This window comes from Gossypium hirsutum, chromosome A01 (assembly GCF_007990345.1).
Source record: "Gossypium hirsutum isolate 1008001.06 chromosome A01, Gossypium_hirsutum_v2.1, whole genome shotgun sequence".
Taxonomy (NCBI): domain Eukaryota; kingdom Viridiplantae; phylum Streptophyta; class Magnoliopsida; order Malvales; family Malvaceae; genus Gossypium; species Gossypium hirsutum.
In genome coordinates this window covers 23,885,731-23,892,698 of record NC_053424.1, presented here as the reverse complement: position 1 = coordinate 23,892,698, position 6,968 = coordinate 23,885,731, and the positions used below count along the sequence as shown (strand labels likewise).

Sequence of the window (6,968 nt, the reverse complement as noted above, 5' to 3'; positions counted from 1 at the left end):
GGGCTCCCCATAAAGGAAGAGTGCAAGCCAGTTCAACAGAAACTCTGAAGGATGAGACTCGATGTTCTGTTAAAGATAAAAAAAAGAGGTCAAGAAACAATTCGATGCCGACTTCTTAAAAGTGGTTAAGTACTCAGAATGGGCAGCCAAGAAGAAAGATAGGAAAGTACGAATGTGTGTGGACTATCAGGATTTAAACAAAGCCAGCCCAAAAGATAATTTCCTATTACCTCACATTGATACATTAGTGGATAACACAGCAAGTTACTCACTTTTCTCTTTTATGGATGGCTTTTCGGGATACAACCAGATAAAGATGCATCCTGAAGATATGGAAAAGACCACATTCGTGACCATGTGGGGAATGTTTTGTTGTAAGGGGATGCCATTCGGACTGAAAAACACAGGAGCAACATATCAGAGAGCCATGGTAACCCTGTTCCATGATATGACGCACAAGGAGGTCGAAGTTTACGTCGATGATATGATTGTGAAATCCAGAACAGAAAATGAGCACATACAAGTCTTAAGGAAACTGTTCTTAAGATTAAGAAAGTTTCAACTAAAGCTCAATCCCGCAAAATGAACCTTCGGCGCCAGGTCAGGAAAGTTGTTAGGATTCGTAGTCAGTGAAAAGGGGATTGAAATTGACCCAGATAAAGTCAAGGCCATACAAGAATTACCTCCGCCACGCACTCAAAAAGAAGTTCGAGGATTCCTAGGAAGACTAAATTACATCGCCCGGTTCGTTTCACAACTAATAGAGAAATGTGACCCAATATTTCGTCTCCTTAGGAAACACATCCTAGGTGTATGGGATGAGGAGTGCCAGAAAACTTTTGATAAGGTCAAGCATTACCTGTCCAATGCCCCAGTGGTGATGCCACCTTGCCCATCCACTGATACTGTATTTGTTAGTGTTCGAAAACTCCATGGGGTGTGTGTTAGGCCAACACGATGAGTCAGGAAGAAAAGAAAAAGTGATATACTATCTCAGTAAGAAATTCACTGAATGTGAGACAAGATACTCGTCGATTGAGAAATTGTGTTGTGCTTTAATTTGGACAACCCGAAGACTGAGACAGTATGCTATACCACACGACTTGGCTCATCTCAAAACTAGACCATCTGAAGTACATGATGGAGTCAAATGATTTGAACGGAAGAATGGCTTGTTGGCAAGTTTTGCTTTCGGAGTTCGACATAGTCTACATGAACCAGAATTCCATAAAAGGAAGTCCAATAGCAGAGTTTTTGGCCAGCAGGGCTCTAAAAGATTATGAGCCTTTGAGCTTTGATTTCCCGAATGAGGATCTAATGTATGTTGCAACCACGGAAGAAGACTCTCAAGAAGATCATCCTTGGAGACTGAATTTTGATGGAGCCTCAAATGTTATGGGTAACAGAATCGGGGCAGTCTTATTATCCTCAAACAGAGATCATTATCTTTCACCAGTAAATTGAATTTTGATTGCACAAATAATATGGCCGAATACGAAGTATGCATCATGGGTATCCGTACAGACATCGAACACAAGATCAAGGTATTAGATTTATACAAGGATTCCACATTAGTGATTTATCAACTGGGGGGTGAATGGGAGACAAGAGACCTCAAGTTGATCAATTACCGAAGGCTGGTTCTGAAGTTAATTGAGGAGTTTGATGATATCACTTTCTATTACCTCCCACGAGATGAAAACCAAATGGCTGATGCCTTGGCAACTTTAGCTTCAATGATCAAAGTAAACAAGCAGGAGGATATGAAGCTTATCCAAATGAGCATCTTTGAGACTCCGGCTCATTGTTACAACATCAAAGAAGAAGAAGAAAAGGACGATCACCCTTGGTATCAGGATATATTGCGATATGTGAGGAATCGTGAATACTCAGACCAAGAGACAGAAAATAATAAAAGGACATTGAGAAGGCTAGCCAGTGACTATGTCTTGGACGGAGAGATCCTATATAAAAGAAGGAAGGATCAGGTGCTCTTAAGATGTATGGATGCTGTCGAGGCTAAGCAAATCTTGGAAGAGGTCCATGAGGGTGTTTGCGGAACACACGCTAACAGTTTCATAATGGCCGGAAAAATTATGAGATTCGGATATTATTGGTCCACTATGGAGGGGGATTGCATCAACTACGCCAAGAAATGCTATAAATGTCAAATTTATGAAGATAAGATTCATGTGCCTCCTTCACCTCTCCATGGCCTTTATCCATGTGGAGCATGGATGTCATAAGGCCAATCTCGCCAAAGGTATCTAACGGGCATCGATTCATCTTTGTGGTCATCGATTACTTTACCAAGTGGATAGAGGCCACTTCTTACGCCAACGTCACAAAATCGACAGTCAGCAAGTTCTTAGAGAAAGAGATCATATGTCGATATGGGATGCCTGAGAGGATCATATCAGACAATGCGTTGAACTTGAACAACAGCACGATAGCCGAGGTCTGTAGCCAATTCAAGATCAAACACCATAACTCGTCACCATATCGCCCAAAAATGAATGGTGTGGTGGAAGTGGCCAACAAGAACATCAAGAAGATCGTGGGAAAAATGACTGAGACTTATAAAGATTGGAATGAGAAATTACCATTCGCCCTCTACGCCTACCGAACGCCAGTCAAAACCTCCACTAGGGCAACACCTTTCTCTTTGATTTATGGAATGGAGGCGGTCCTACCTATTGAGGTTGAAATTCCTTCTCTACAAGTGTTGTTAGAAAGAAAGTTAGACGAAGCAGAATGGATCCAGTCACGGTACGATCAGCTAAACTTAATTTAAGAAAAGAGGTTTAAAGCTATTCACCATGTCAAATGTACCAAAAGCGAATGATGCGGGCTTATAACAAGAAAGTGCGCCCTAGAGAATTCCGCGAAGGGGATCAGGTTTTGAAAAAGATCCTTCCCATACAAAAAGATTTCAGAGGGAAATGGATGCCAAATTGGGAAGGACCTTATATGGTGAAAAAGCCTTTTTTGGAGGAGCATTGATCTTAGCCGAAATGGATGGTAAAAACTTGCCCAATCCTGTGAATTCAGATTTCGTCAAGAAGTATTTCACCTAAAGAGGGAGAGGACAAGGCGAAAACCCGCAAAGGGCACTTTGAGACGTAAAAAAAAAAGGAGAGGCTAAGGCGAAAACTTGCGAAAGGGTTCTTTGAGACCAAAAGGGTTTTGAGTTGAAAACCCAGGAATGGGCAATTCAAATTTTGATCAAACATAGGGCATGTGGTAGACTTGTCTTCTCTGAATTAACAAGGAGGAGGGATGCGACATCTTGAGGCATCAATAAAGTACTCTTGGTCTCCTAAACACATATCAAGTTCAAAAGGTTCTCAAGAAGTTCCGTGCAGAGAAGCTCATGCTACAATATCTGGGGCACCTATTTTCATTCTATCCATTTTGTATCTTAGCAAAATTTACTGTCGTGATTATCTTATTCATTTCGAGGTTTGCCTTCAATAAAATTCCATCTTGCCCATTGCGATAATCTTTTTCAAGCATTTTTCATTGAAATGATGATTAATGGACTAATGATATTCAAAAAAGAAGTTCTGCATATTACTCTGAAACACTTCTAAATAGTGCAAGGACCTGAAACGGGACCAAATAGTTAAAACTACCCCAAATTCAAAGGTTGGAAACGTAGGAAAGAATAGTCCCAAATTGTGTTTATTCTCCGGGTTTTTTGCCAGGGATACCAACTAACCTAAAAAAAACACTGAATAATACATCATTGATAAAACCTCGATAAATAACGAGTAATATCAAATTAAACATGACATTTTGCATTTATACAAACATCAGTCATACACATTTAGTTAGGAGCATTTGATTCATTTCGATCATAGCATCCTAATCATTCGGCATCAGCATAGGTACATGAAGTCGATTCTACAAATCATGTCCATAAAGGACAGTGCAGCAACATCGGTGAAATCATTAACCTTATCTCCATGAAGTTACAGTGGAGCAGGTCAAAACCGCAAGTCTTATCTCCCTGAAGTTGCAGAGGAGCAGACTGAAGACAAATGATTCTATCTTTCTGAAGTTGTAGTAGAGCGGATCAAAACAAGTCTTATCTCCCTGAAGCTGCAGTGGAGCAGGCTAGAGATAGTAAATCTTATTTCCCTAAAGTTACAGTGGAACAGATTGAAGCTATAAATTACAGATCTTATCTTTCTGAAGTTGCAGTAAAGCAGATCAAAACAAGTCTTATCTCCCTGAAGTTACAGCGGAACAGGCCAGAGATAGCAAATCTTATTTCCTTGAAGTTGCAGTGGAACAGATTAAAGCTATAAATTACAGATCTTATCTATCTGAAGTTGCAGTAGAGCAGATCAAAACAAGTCTTATCTCCCTGAAGTTGCAGCGGAGCAGGCCGAAGATAGCAAATCTTTTTTCCCTGAAGTTGCAGTGGAACAGATTGAAGCTATAAGTTATAGATCTTATCTCTCTGAATTTGCATTAGAGCAAATCAAAACAAGTCTTATCTCCCTGATGTTGCAGCGGAGTAGGTTAAAGATAGCAAATATTATTTCCCTGAAGTTGCAGTAGAACAGATTGAAGCTATAAGTTACAGATCTTATCTCTCTGCAGTTGCAGTAGAGCAGATCAAAACAAGTCTTATCTCCCTGAAGTTGCAGCGGAGCAGGTTAAAGATAGCAAATCTTATTTCCCTAAAATTTTAGTGGAATAGATTAGAGCTATAAATTACAAAAACCTAATAAGGGGATCCATAGATCGAGTTAATGCCACCCTAGAGTGTTAATTAGAGAAAAGTCTCGGTTATTCAATCTAGGGATTAGACGTTATTAGTCTTGAATAGGGATAATAACATAACTTAGGGATCTCTACGGAACAAGTTGAATGAATAAATCGTCCGATTCGGAGCTAGAATAACAAGTAAAGTCTAGGTGGATTTTTCCTTAGGTATTGTCTTAAGTCAATCAATTTTTCCCAAAATCAATTCCCCAATTCTTTTCTCTGTGCGTTCTTAGTTTAGATAATTAGTTAATTAAAACAAAACCTCTTTATTCTTAGGCTAGAAAATAAAAAGATAGTCATTACTAATACTTTTAGTTCCTTTGGGTTCGACAATTCGGTCTTGCTAAAACTATACTACTGTACGATAGGTACACTTGCCTACATCGCGATAATAGTTAGCTCAAGAACGAGTAATTATAAATATTTAAAACCTATCACAAAATAACGCGATCAAGTTTTTGGCACCATTGTCGGGGAACTGAAATATTAGGAATGCTTAATTTTTATTACTTTAGCCATTTATTTTTCTTGCAATTTAATTTAATTTTATTATTTATTAACTTACTTTTTCTTTCTCTTGACAGATTTTTATAGTTTATGACTAGAAGAAACCTATCAGGACCATTACTTTTTGATGAAGAAATCGATCGTACAGTTTGTAAAAACCAACGAAAAATAAGGCACAACTTAAGATACACGGAGAACGAGCAAGAAGACGATACTCAACCCCCAACCGAAGAGATGACTGAAAACCAAGGCAATCAGCTACCTCGTGCAATTGCGGTTAATCAAAATCCTGCTCCATGCACTATGTATGATTATGCTAAACCTTCTTTAGCAGGAACTAAATCTAGCCTAGTTAGACCTGTTGTAGCTGCAAATACTTTTGAATTAAAACCTATCACTATTCAAATGATACAGCAATTTGTTCAGTTTGATGGTTTGCAGGATAAGGATCCCAACGCTCATTTAGCCAACTTCTTAGAACTATGCGATACATTTAAAATTAATTACGTTTGTGATGATGCCATACGTCTTTGGTTGTTTCCCTTTTCATTGAGGAACAAAGCTAAACAGTGGTTGAACTCGTTACCACGAGGGTCAATTACTACTTGGGAACAAATGACCGAAATTTTTTTACTAAAATATTTTCTGCATGCTAAAACGGCTAAATTACGTAATGATATCTCTTCTTTTGTGCAGATGGATTTAGAAACACTCTACGATGCATGGGAAAGATACAAGGACCTTCTGAGAAAGTGCCCTCACCATGGGTTACCGCTTTGGCTCCAAGTACAAACATTTCACAATGGTCTGAATCCTTCAACTCGGCAAATGGTTGACGGAGCAGTGGGTGGAACCATCAACAATAAAACACCAGAAGATGCTTATAAGTTTATAGAGGAGATGTCAGTGAATAACTATCAGTGGCAAGTCATGAGGACAAAGCCAACGAAAATAGCCAGTGTTTATAACGTCGATTCAGTCACCATGCTCTATAATTAGGTAGAACTCTTAACTAAAAAGATTGAAGGTTTTCTTAATTCGTCACAGGTTCACCCAGTAATGTAGTGCGAAGCAAGTGGAGGTGGAACAAACCATTCGAAATACCAACCTTATGGCCACAACATGGATAACGAACAATTAAACTACATGGGTAATATTCCCCGACCTCAAAACAATCTATATAGTAACACTTGTAATGCAGGTTGGAGGAATCACCCTAATTTTTCATGGGGCTATCAAGGAAATCAAAGACCTCAACATCCTCCGGACCACCAATAACCACCCTACCAACAGGAAAAGAAGCCAAACCTTGAAGAGATGCTCTCAAAGTTCATATCAGTGTTAGAAACCCATTTTCAGAACACCGAGACAGCACTTAAGAATCAACAAACGTCGATCCAAGGGCTCGAAACTCAAATAGGCCAGCTTTCCAAACTAATCTCCGAACGACCACAAGGTAGTCTGCCAAGTAATACCCAAGCTAACCCAATGGAACAACACAATGCAATTAATATTCAAGATAACGAAGGAGTCGTTGAGTCTTAACCAGAACCGAGGAAAGAAACTATGGTAAGCAAAGGTCAAGGTGAGGTAGATCAAAATACAAACAAACTAGTGACTTTCGAATATAAACCTCGTGTGACATACCCCAACGCGACAAGGAAAGACCGCTCAGATGAACA

General features: G+C 39.2%; 1 non-coding gene across 1 annotated transcript; it reads right to left on the bottom strand.

The window, feature by feature from the left end:
- Positions 1–5,949: 5,949 nt before the first annotated feature.
- Positions 5,950–6,056, bottom strand: LOC121208236 (small nucleolar RNA R71). The gene has a single exon (XR_005903214.1). It is a non-coding gene; the product is annotated as a small nucleolar RNA R71 (small nucleolar RNA).
- Between the last annotated feature and the right edge of the window lie 912 nt (positions 6,057–6,968).